This window comes from Protopterus annectens, chromosome 15.part0 (assembly GCF_019279795.1).
Source record: "Protopterus annectens isolate FY-2018-M chromosome 15.part0, PAN1.0, whole genome shotgun sequence".
NCBI lineage: Eukaryota > Metazoa > Chordata > Ceratodontiformes > Protopteridae > Protopterus > Protopterus annectens.
The window spans coordinates 10,905,588-10,919,120 of NC_056749.1; the positions used below are offsets into that span (position 1 = coordinate 10,905,588).

Consider the following 13,533-nt stretch of genomic DNA (forward strand, 5'->3'; position numbering starts at 1 on the left):
AGCCCAAGTCCACATGACAGCGCACAGAAGGCGAAGCCACGAGTCACGTGACAGCTCATGGGAGGCAGAGCCCAAGTCCACATGACAGCGCACAGAAGGCAAAGCCACGAGTCACGTGACAGCGCACGGGAGGCAGAGCCCAAGTCCACATGACAGCGCACAGAAGGCGAAGCCACGAGTCACGTGACAGCGTACAGGAGGCAGACCCAAGTCCACATGACAGCGCACAGAAGGCGAAGCCACGAGTCACGTGACAGCGCACAGGAGGCAGAACCCAAGTCCACATGACAGCGCACAGAAGGCGAAGCCACGAGTCACGTGACAGCTCATGGGAGGCAGAACCCAAGTCCACATGACAGCGCACAGAAGGCGAAGCCATGAGTCACGTGACAGCTCATGGGAGGCAGAGCCCAAGTCCACATGACAGCTCATGTAAGGCAAAGCCACAAGTCACGTGACAGCACACGGAAAGCAAAAGGTCAGATTTACACAGCAATAAACAAGATATAAAGCACAATGTCATATGATAGCTCAAAGAACTTGAGGCACAGGGTTGGAGGTCAGAACTTGAAATGCAAAGCTCAGAGTCACATGGCAACAAACAAGATCCAAAGCCAAAGGCCACATGGAAGCCCACTGAAGGTAAACCCCAGGGATGCATAACAGCACATGAAAAACATAGCTCAAGTTGCAGTCATCTCTGTGGTACAAAGATAAAGCTCTGGCTACAACCTGACAACCCAAGATGCATTAACAATTGGGCACTGGAGGAGTTGCTAGGGGTAGCAATGAGCAGGTTTTGCCAGCTTGTCCACTTTGATTAAGGGAAGTGGAACACACAAGGACGTACAGGCATATTGCTGGACTAGCATTACAAACTAGATTTTTTGTGGCTTATGCATCAGGCTGCAAGTAGTGGTGGAATTAGAGACGTAAGCAGATAAACTCTGCTCCTGAAAGATGATGACTGTGATTCTTGCCTGTTACCCCCTCTCTCTTGGGTGCCTTTGGGTGCTGTAGATAGAAAGGGGAACAAATGAATGGATTAGAAAGATGCAGAGCTACATGGTCACAAGGTAGAGGAATAAATTGTTTAAGGAAAAAAAAAAAAAAAAGTCTCAAGGTCACATGACAGCAACAGGAAACAAAGCTCAAAGTCACATGATACCTCACAGGAGGAGTTCACCTGACAACATACTGGCAACTAAGATCAGGATCACATGGCGGTTTACAGGAAGCAAAGTTGTGAGTTGCATGAGTGCATATAAAGTGAACAGAGGGTCACATGACACAAGGGTCTGTATTATATCATCGAATGCTTAAAAAAGCAAACAATGATTAATCGACCCCATGTAAGCAAAAGCTTACAATCTTGAAAGCTCAGAACAGTGATTTTTTTCCCCTTGAAAAAAAATTGCTATTCCAAAAAAAAAAAAAAAAAAAAAAAATAGAATGCATCTTCGGTCATCTAATAGGAACCCTGACACAATATGGAAAAGAAAGCCCATGGTCAAATGACAGCACACAAGAAACTAAGTGCATAGTTGCATGACAACGTGTGATGTGAAGCTCACAGTCACGTGACAACAACAAAAGGGAAAGACCATTGTCACATGATGCCACATAGAAAATAAAGTCCATGGATGTATGACATAAAAAGGAAGGTAATAAGGCTTGGAGCTGTAAGAGAGAACATGAGAGGTGAAGTATGAGCTTATCAGCTGACATGATAGTACATTGGAGGCTCATGGCAAAGCACAGAGTGGAGTGGGGCCATAATAGCACATAGAATCCACTGTGAGAGTAAAGGATATAGGAAGCTGAAGCAAATCCCAAAGTAACAGCACAAGGGACAAGACAGCTGAAAGCACACAGGAACACTGGCCAGACCTAGGATGTTATGAGAACACCCAGAGAAAGCAAATATGGGGTAACAGCAAACAGATAAGGAAGACACAAAATGGGGTAACAGCAAACCGAGCATGGCATGAGAACACATGAAGAAAACACAAAACAGGGTAACAGTAAACATGACATGGTGTGAAAACAGATAAGACACAAAATGGGGTAAAAGCAAACCCAGCATGTCACAACACTAAGTAATGGAAATGCAGAAAAACTGGATAAAACATGGAAAATGAAAACGTACGAGCACGTTGGGGAAAGAAAGAAAAATGAGGTAAAAAAGAGGAAAACTAGAATTTTACAATAAGACATGGGGAAGTCAAAAAATGGGGTAAAAATAAATTCAGCATGCTATAACACATGGAGAAGTTACAAATGTGTTAACAACAATTTCAGAATACGTGAATACCTGATGAAAGCATACGATGGGGTAACAGCAAATCCAGTATGGCATGGAAACACAAGGAAAGGAACTGCCAATGAGGTAACAGAAAACCAGGCATAATAAAACATCACTTGGGAGCAGGCACAAAAATTATGTAAAACTAAGCTCAACCCAGAAGATAAAGACACAAAATGAAGGAACAATAAGTTCAGCATTTCCATGAGAACTGAGGAGGAAATAGGGTAACATCAAACTTGGCATATTATTAGTACATATGGGGAAAGTACAGAATGGAGTAACTGTAAACCCAGTAAACTATGAGAAAACACGTACAAAGGCATAAAATAAGGTGAGAGAAAGCCCAACTTCCTTTAAAAGTAGAGATATAGGTTGTAGTATCAGCAAGTCCTTCATGCTAACAGAAAAAGTGAGGGAAAGGCACAATGTGGGGTAATGGCAAACCCAGCATGGGGAAAGACACAGAATGAAGCTATAGCACATTTTGAGAATACCTATGGGAATGCACAGACCATGACAGCAAAAACCCAAATGTGAGATCACATCTGAAGACAGGTACAAAATGGAGTAAAATGCATACAGTAAGCTGTAAGGGCACAAAGAAGAAAGGCGCCAAATGTAGTAATACCAAATACCTTATTAAACTACATAGGTCAATACTAGGATTACAACCATTTCAGATGACCAAAGTGGGACCTGTTTTATATAAGTGTGAGGTTTTGCAGGACAAACTATATCCACAATAATTGTAAAGAAATGGACTTCACACTTTTTGCCAAAACAAAAGTGCATTGTTGTAGGGTTTTAGTAATTTCTGTTATTTCATATATTAAGGTAATTCATTTGTAAAACAATTATTTTATGCAATTATCCAAGGAAATTAAACATATTTTTGTCTTAAAATATCAAGTCCTTTGGCATTTTTCATTGTTCATGTTTTTTTTTTTTTTACTAGACACAACTGCCCAAGTAGGGACTGTCCTGTATAAAGTAAAAAAAATGTTAACTCTAGCTCTGGTAAGAGAGTGGTAAAAGACATGCATCTGGAGCGTTTCTCCCCAGGCCTCCGCTGAAAAATGGCTTCATTCCAAGTATAAATAAATAAATTAAATAAGTAAATAAATAAATAAAACTCAAACCAAGCAGCTACAAAAGTGCCCAAACAAATGATATAACATTTGGTGAAATAACTGTACATGCTAGGACAACACATGGAGAAGGCACAAAGTTAGATTAAACATTTCCTACATGAAATGAAAAACATTACAGGAGAGGGGAAAAGTGTGGAAAAAACAAGCATTATTTGCAATGTGAACATACTATGGTAGCACAAAATGGGCGAAAGAAAAGTCAGTGTGCTATGAAAATGTGTGAGCAAAAACTAAAAAAATTGCAGTATGTTATAAAAAGACAATGGGAAAAACAAAAACTACATTAAAACAAATCCATGATACTACAAGAACACTTCAGGTTAGAGGGACATCAAAAAGTGGGATGAAATTGCACTCCATCCTGTGAAAATAGATTGTAGGAAGCATCAAGTGGGGTAGAAACCAACTAGGACACTAAAAGAATAAACTGGACAAATATAAAAAAATGAACACTAACCAAAAGTCAGGAGGAAACAAGGGGTAAAGACAGCAAATGCTGTAAAAACAAACTTGGTATGTTATGAGCAAATAAAATGGAAAAAAGGCAAGAAAGTGACACTAAAGGAGAAAAGGTGCATTAAAATGAACTGCAAAGATAACAAAAAGTAGAAAAGGCAAAATAACAATGGCACAAAATAAACTCAGTGACAACAAAAAGAAAACAAAATGTTACAAGAAACAAGCAGTTTTCTATGAGATCATAATGGAAAAAACAAAACATTTGCACAAAAAACTCATTATGTTTTGGAAATGTAAGGGAGAATAGGCAAAATATTTCAAAAAGACAACCATAGTATGCCTATAAGAACATAAGTGAGAAAAAGCAAACAAAATTTAAAAAATGATAAAACAAACACAATACTAGGAATATAAAAGTGAAGAATGAGAAAAATAGCATTAAAACAACTCAGCTACAAATGGGGAGGCAAAAAGGGGATAAAACCAAGGCCGACATTCCAGGAAAACAAATGGCTGCAGATACAAAACAGGCTAAAAAAAAAACTCAGCATGAGACAAGAACAAATAGGTGAAAAAATATCAGTGGACAAAAAACAATTTACATGCTGTGAGAATATAGTGATGAAGGTGATAAAAACAAACCCAATACGCTAAAAGCTAACACGGGGGAGGCACAAAATACACTGAAAACAAACCTATTAGAACATACAGGAGAGTAAAAACTGTGTTAAAGCAAACTATTCATAACATAAACCATAAAAATACAAGAAAAAATGAAGAGAAAACACAAAGCCAGTTAAACATGGCATGCTACAAGTACAGAGATGGAGTTAAAAACAAACCCTAGTACAGTCTGAGAACACATGGGGTTGGTGTTAGCACAAAACAGCATAAAGTCAACCCCAGCATGTTATGAGAACACACTGAGGGAAATACACAAAGGGATTAAAAACAAACAAAGAACACTATAGCACCGCACAGTGGAGGAAATTCACAAAATGAGTTTAAACAAACCAGGTATGATATGACAACAGGATATGACGTAAGAATAAAATGGGGTTAAAAGCAAACACAATATGGGAATACAAAATGGGGTAAGAACAAACAGGAAGTCATGAAGCTCTTTGTGGGATGAGGACAGGAGCATGTAAAGTACAGTACTGAATAAAATCGTACAGGAAGCAAAGCTGGGGGAAGAACAATTGGGATGCAAATGTCAAAACCCAGTTTGGGCTGCTAATAAATACCACAATGTGATGTAAGTGTATGAAAAAAAATGAAGATAGGGTTGCAGTAAAAGTATGTTAAAAGACAAAGCCTAGGGTCACTGAAGTATAAAAGAGGCAATTGCAAAGCCCAGGGTTGTGTAACAAAGCCTGATCATGAGTAAGAATAAATCAGAGGCAACAAATACAATCATGTGAAAGCACATTAATAGCAAACACTAGTCATGTGACACATTATTAGTAAAATCCAGTGTCATGTGACAGTACAAAGGTAATGGAGACTGCTGACAAGGGATAGTGCATCAGCAACAAACTCCAATCATGTGACATTACACTAACAGGACAGTTCTGGGTTATCTCAAGTGATGGTACAGTAGCAGCAAAGTTTGAGGTCATGTAACAGTTAACAGCAAAGGCCAGAGTCATGTGACAGCACTTTAACAGAAAAAAATTAAAGTCATATCACAGCACATTAACAGCAAAAGCAGTCTGTTTTCAGCACATTGGTAGCAACACTATTTTCATAAGCTAGCATATTTAACAGCAAAGCCTGGAGTCCTATGTCAGTGCAGTAACATCAAAGCCTGGTGTTATGTAACATTACCAGCAGAGGCCAAGGTCACATGAAAGCAATTAACAGTAAAGCCCAAGGTCATGTATCAGCATATAAGCAGCAAATCCCAGGGCCATATGACAACATCTGAGTAGCAAAGTCAGAGTTAAGATGAGCATACAGTAGGAGCATGTGTCAAAACCTAATGTTTGGTGACATATGTGGGGAACAATGCTCATGACTGAGGAAACAGGGCAAGAGAAAGACAGACAGCTTGAACTGATTTCATACTGGAAACACAATCCCAACAAAATGTGCAGGCAGATAGAATTGGGGGTCTCTGCATGGTCTTGTAAGAACACATGGAATGTAAATTCTGGAAACAAAACGATGGTATATAGGAAATGATCCCCAGTGCATAGCAAACATACACATTGGAGCTGATAATGAAGATTTACATGATAACAAAACCCAAAGTAGGGTGAAAAGACACACAAAACAGCAATCAGAATGCAGTATTGGATGAGAAAATACTGGAAACAAAGTGCAGGATGAGGTGAAAACAATGTGCTGTGAATGTGACAGCACAGTGCAAAATATGAGCTAAGAAAGCATGGAACATAAAGGCATAATAAAAACACATGGGATGCAAAATGTACAAAGGATGAAAGTATGCAGTAGGTAACGGAGGGACTTGTGAGGATACCAAAATAAAGGAACGAGAGTCCATGGTGAAGTGAGAATATGCAGAAAAGAAATCCACTGCAACGTTAGATATCAAAATAAATCAGGGATAAACTGAAAAAGTAAACTGAGTGAAACCCAGGGAAGGTGAAAATATAATGGAATAAAAATGGGGTTTGATTACAACAGAAATGTTGAGTTGGAAATATAGTTGGATAAAAGTTTAAGCTAGATTGGCTATACAAACTGGAAGAAAAAACAAAGGTGTGATAAGTATACTAAATAAATGTCACACTAAAAAAATCAGTTTCTTGTCAAGGGTGGTTGACAGAACAAACTCACAACAGGGTGAAGACCCAGTGAGACAGGAATACACTGTAACTGTCCCCCTTTGACAAAAGACAGTTTATTGGTAACAATGACATTAAAAAAACAAAAAAACTCACAATGAGGTTAAGATCAATGAGGAACAGAACACAATAGCAAATGACAATGTTTCAGTATTAAAATCCAGGATGGAAGTCTACGAATGCAACAGAAAACTCAAAGGGATGGGTGTGTGATAATGCAAGGGCAGAGAGGAGGCAATGGGCAAAGTGTCGGGTGACAATCAACAAAGTGAGACCATACTCAAACTTTGGTGAAAACAAAGGTAAAGGAGTGGTCACAACACTACAGGAAAAAAATGTTTGTAAGGGCATAAGGGATGCAAAACCTAAAGCAGTACAACAACATACTACAAGGAAAGCCATGTGCATCTGTGAGAGTGGCTGGGAACTAAAGCTTCAAATACATTTACAGCATATCAAAAGTAAGTCCCAAACAGAAAGAAAACACTTTAACAGGCAGATGTGAAATCTAACGGGAAAGAGCAGGACTGAGAAGCCAATGTGTTTTAGATTAAGTGTGAAATGTAGTTTCAGAGGGTTGGCAAGTCCATCTCACAGCTGAAGTAGTGGAAAGACTTTCTGCTAATGTGGCAAAGGTTCCAGTCCAGCCAGGTGGCTGTTTAGTTGAACTCTGTTAAAATTAGCATATTTTTTCTTTAGTAATTGAGTTATATTTCTAAATTTGCCACACATACTGCAGTCGTTTCTAGAGTTGCTCTTCACTATACTGAATAGTTTTGCACACAACAAAAATTCTGAGTAAAATATTTAAATATTTCCTGAGAAAGAATGCAAACAGTTATGATTCTCATTTGGTTTGGAATTAATGTTAATTTAGAACCGTTCTCTAATACAAAGCAGTAGCTGGCACTAAACTTAAACTGCAACCCTTGTACCAACACAGCAGCACCCAACATCCTGGCACAGCCCAGTAAGAGCCTATCTTTACAAGGTGATTTGCTTGTTTGCCTGCTGCTGATTGCAGGGTGATATGATCTGCTTGTAAAACAAGCTGGCACAAAGGTCACGCCATAAAAGTCTAATCTTGCCACCTCTGAGACCTGCACTACAGTTCACGTAAAACTGCTTTAATGGTATCCTGCAAGAGACTGGTCAGACATGCACGAATGCTATGAACCAGGACCTTGGTTCAGCTCTGAGCTATGAATCAGTGGGTGTTGTTAACTGCCCTTAAGCTTGAAGTGTATTATATTCTATGAATACTTGTGTTTTGACTGCCCCACAAGTCCTGTTAACTCCACTGTAGGGTAAAAGCCTTGAGCACACTTCATCTACACCATACGTCTCATCCACTTTGAGCAAGAAATCTTGACAAAGCCATAAGTGATGGGGGGGACAAAGGCCCAAAAATAGAGATACATTTTAAGTATTGCTCTTACAAACTTAGAAGGTTGATAGAATAACAGGTTGTGCATAAGTATGGAGTTTCTGAAGGGTATGAAGTCTGAAACTCCGTCTGTCATTATTTTATGACTTCAACCCTGAATGATTTTCCAGAAAAATCACAATTTTATGAAAAATGGACTAAAAATATCAGGCAAAAATGTGGACATTCTGCCAAAATCTGTATAGTTGAGCGGTATGATACATACATATACACTCAGCAGTCAACTCATGTTTTGTCCTATTATCTAATGATTTCTTACTCACTTTTTTGGTATTGGTCGACATACTCAGTTATTGAATTGAGTTGATTGTATATAAATTTAATCAGACTTGTGTGCCTTGTTCACAGCTGAAAAGGGAGGACCAGCACACCTACATGGTTAACAAAAACAAATAAATACAATAGCTTACTGGAATCAGGAGCATATTTGGGAATATGAAAAACATTTTGGATAACGTAACTTATCTAGGATTACGAAGCGCCCTATGTTTCAAGTAGGTTATGTTACTAATAGTACGCCAGAACAACTTAAATGTGGTACACCAGAAATGAGATTCAAATGTCACTCAGCCAAAAAAAAAAAAAAACATTCCTGCTAAGTGACAAATCAAACACCAAACACAGAGCCGCTGGATAACAGCATTTGTCGTTAGTTATAATACTGCATTATAAACATTACTGATATGTTCCTTTCCTTTTGAGAGCTGGGCATGAAAAATGAAAACATCCCATTGCTATGCAAACGAGAATCATCCAACAGCCTAGGTCTTTCTTTCAGTCTTCTGATGGTCTGATTGACTGCCTGTATTATCTCATAAAGTTTAATGACTACACTATGCGTCTCTCCTTACAACTCAAAATTATATAAGCAGCTCTGACATGGTCTGATAAACACGATCTGGTGATAAGCAAATGAATGATCTTATATCACTGTACTGTTAACAAGCATGGAGATAATAACCATATGCTGAACAAAGACTAAAACTGCTTAAACTGCAATTATTTGTACAATAGTAAACAGCAAACTTGACTTCTCTAGACAGATATTACTGGGACTCAGTTGCCATGTAAGAGTTTATGGTTCTTAGACTACTCTGTGAGTCTCAATGAGGATCTAATGGGTCAGTAAAACAGCCTCTGGTTTTGTATTCCTCTTGATGAACAGTCATGATGTAATTTCCTCTCTGGTACAACTGTGACGTCTGTTCAGTGGCCTTTATTCTGTGGTAGATCTTAGCCACTGTGAACAAGTGGTACAACTGCAACGTCTGTTCAGTGGCCTTTATTCTGTGGTAGATGCCCCCTGAGCTACGGAACTTAGCCACTGTGAACAAGAAGACAATTAGAACTCTGTTCACAGGTAAACTAAGTCCTACAGCATAGGTGCAAACCATAGGTGATGACATCGGTCATGAGGTGTCTCAATGGCAAACGTTCAAAACCTACCAGTGTGTCTGTTAATCTGATGACAGTGCAGAATGCTTTTCATTTCTGGTTTTGATTATTTCATGCTTTTAATGGTGTGGCTTCAGGCCAGTAGCTCTGCGTGTATCTGAAATAAAAAAGTGTGAGAGCCCTAGTTTAGGATAAACGTCTGTCCAAAAGGAAAGGTAGACATCTCAGCTTTCCAGTGCCTTCCGGAGAACTTAGGGTCTCAAAAACTGATGAGAGACAGTCACATATATATTGATGTTTCCAAGTGGTATCTACTTTGTACAGTACTTATATAGCACAGTAAAGTGCAGTGAGAAAAAAGATACATGCTGAATGCATCCTAACTAGTAGTCAGACATAAGTGCTGTCCGGCAGACATCCCTGGAGTATCTAACCAAAATACAAAATGGACCTGAACTTCTAAAAGGAGTGCCAGACTTTGGCCACAAATAGATAATTCTAGTGGCTGGTTAGAAAACAATTAGTTCTTGAAATCCTTGTTCAGGTTTTTAACATTTTAAAACATATAATATACTAACTTATAATTTACATTTTTTAATGTTATACTCCGACAGAAATATGCCCCATTTTCAGAGAATCAACTTACAAAGTACAATTACCAAATCACAAGCTGGCATCTGGTATTAAAAAAAAGCAGGGTCTGTGTTCTAATAAATATTGATAGGCGCAATTTTAAAAATGACTGGATTTAGCCAATGACATGAACCGGATAAAATAATAATAATAATAATAATAATAATAATAAAATAAATCATCCTAAATAAACTTTTCTGTGGAAACATTTTGAAATAATAAACCAACAAATATTACATGGTACAGTAGAACATACATATACAGTAAAATAATGCAATTAAACTAATCTAAGACAGGACAAGTTACAAAGCAAACATTCTGTTACCGGCTCTGAAGGTTGAAATTGAATTTGTACGCATGATATTACTTACTCTGCAGTGAATTCCTTTTGAAGTACTACAAATGCATGCATGCTCTTCTAGAAACCTGATCTCTGCAAAGCGGCTGACAGGATGACTGCAAACCAGAAGAGGGTAACTGCAACATTGTATCAACAACACCATAAACAGTGCTCAGGGGCACTATATTAGCATACTATGGTAACCTTGGAAGAAAGGGGAGCACATCTAAAGCATTCATGTATTTCAAGGTTATCTAAGATGTTAGACATAGAAATAACTTTTAGAAAAAAAAAAATAAATGGCTAGAGCAAAGGGGGCAGGGTCTGTAGTCAGAAGGGGTATAGCAGAGGGGAAATGTAGGAAAGTATGTTTTCATGCAGAGAGTAGTGAACCATGAAGCAGTCTCTCAAACGAAGATGCAGACTTGGAAATACTGCCAGAATTCACCAATGTTTGTTATTAAGACAAGACAAGATTAAGGAGTAATGGAACACTGCAGGCCGTCATTATCTAGTGTTGAAAATCTACCTTCAGATACGTTTGTGAGCAGGCAGTGTCCCAGCGGTCACTGATAGTCTACATGTATTGTAACTGCATTCTGAGTTATGATGACATCATTTTAGACGTCTGACTGCTGCTTGCTATAGTCTACAGTTTCTGTATACTTGCTGCCTGTATGACTTTTATTTCACATGTTTATAAGTCTCCTTGAAATGACACATTCCCCAGCTAAAACAGTAGTCTCTTTGTTATGAAAAGAAGTATAACTTGGCAAAGAAACTACACACTTCCCGGCGATGGGCTTAACAGCATGCTGGAGCAGTTCAGAAATTATAGATGCTTAGAAAATGCGCAATATTTCTAGTCATGTCAGATACTCGTGAGGGTGCTCTATTGCACATGATCGATTGGAAATCCCTGGCAATGTGATTCGGCATTTATTCTGAAATCACGTTGCCAGGAACCCCAGTCGTCCAAGGCATTTTCTTTTTCTTTGGTCTTCAGCTTGTTCTTTCCAGTCACTCTTCCGACTTGGCACTAAAAATAAATAAATAAATAAATTTAAATTAAAAAACAGAAAGAAAGAAGTTACAATATTCACTATTGTATTTCAGGAGCATATGTTTTATCTCACTTGGAATTGACAGAAATCCTGCTGTTTCCATTTAAAATATTTAAACTGTAACAGTGCATACGGCAGGATAGAAAACTAGCCCAATTCAAATGCTCAGACATATTTTACATGTAATACTGGCTGATAGCATTTTGGATATATTATCTCATGGGTGATGTAAAACTGACAGTGATGCCAAACCTCAGAATGACCTTTTGCTGAATCCTTATACAACCATAAGACAAAAACTGGCTATAGAAACAAAGCCATAATAACAGAAAAGTGATGCCAATTAAAATAAAACATTCTGATATGTGGTCTACGACTATTTTCAAGGAAGAAGTGGGACTACATGCAAACACCTACCTTATTACAAATCACCTATCATCCAAACCACCATGCCTGCATTTCTTGCTCTGTATGTGGTCTCGCTGTTTTATAGTATCGTTATAATGAATTGCATGCATGGCAGAAATATGAGACATTTGTGATCAGATGTGTGACTGATTTCATACGTATAGAGAGAGAGGGAGACCACAGTAACGCTGAGGGATGCTAACATAAAAGAAACAAACCTGGTACCACTCTGTCATTTCCTGCAAAGTAACTGGAATTACCTTTCGGGGGAATTCTAAAAAATGTGTCAATGATCATCCTTTTAATTCATTTTTTTCTATTCATTCTGTTTTTAATCGCCACGTTTTTATCTGCAGACCAATCTCAGATTTCTGCAGCTCTACTGGTGTGATTAGCTAGAAAGATACTTGGGTTCCTAGAAGAATTGTCACTGCAATTCATTTCTAAAAAGCACACACTCATAATACTGACAGGAAGCTGGACTTCGGCAAGTGCTTTACTGACCACACAGGCAAGCTCTGTCACTTTTGCATGTTAACCCCTGAATGTCTAGACCACATCTGCCACTTCCTTGATGTGAAGAAAAAAACACCCTGATGATCGAAACCATTTAAAAAAAAAAGTAAACCACTTCAGTGTGCTGCTAGGAACAGAAACCCTTGAAAATAAACATCAGCAGTTAGAAACTTTGGGCGTTTTAAAAAGGTGGCTACTTCTGATGTTTAATTTTTAAACATTGGTATATTTTCAGTTTAGAAAATCAAAATCAAATGGGCCTGTATTTTCTGTTCGTCATATTATCAGCAACTGTTGATTATGGCTTTGACACCAAAAGTATGTGGCGTTTCTTTTGATATACAGGGGAGCTGTAACAGGTTCTCAGTGCATGTTCCTGCTCTGTCTGGGTCCAAATGTTGGATGGGTTCATTTCAATTTTATGGTCACTGCTACATCCAAACTCATTGTCATTTGGGCTTATTTGGAGGCATATTACAACCCAAATGGACCACTGTGATTACATAGTTTGGGACACTAAATGTAGGGCCGGTATTTATGACTGAGGAAGATAATTTACAACACATTCCCAGCTGTCCCACAACTGGCATCTATTCTTTACTTATATTTTTAGGAATAACATGTCCTCAATAGGACATGTATGTCACTAAAAGCAGGTTCTAGTCCTGAATTAAAAAAAAAAAAAAACATATATAAATAAAAGACCAAGTGCAGAACCATGACACAGTGTTTAAGGTCTCATAAGCAGCACAACTGGCAAACGGGATTTGTCTGTCATAACCACAGCCTGCACATTTCAGATTATCAAGTTATTTCATGTATCATCAAGCTGCGTATAAAAAGTAATCACAGCACTTTATCATCATGACAGATGATTGGGTCAAATTTAAATTGTGTTGTCATAAAACCTGGATCAGTACCAGCCCCCCACCCCAACTAGAATGTGTATTTAGTGCTCTTCTTCACTAGATGGCCATTGGATTGGACATGTCAGGTTTA

General features: G+C 38.3%; 1 pseudogene; it reads right to left on the bottom strand.

The window, feature by feature from the left end:
- Positions 1–8,462, bottom strand: part of LOC122790144 — a 23,665-nt pseudogene extending 15,203 nt beyond the window's left edge.
- Between the last annotated feature and the right edge of the window lie 5,071 nt (positions 8,463–13,533).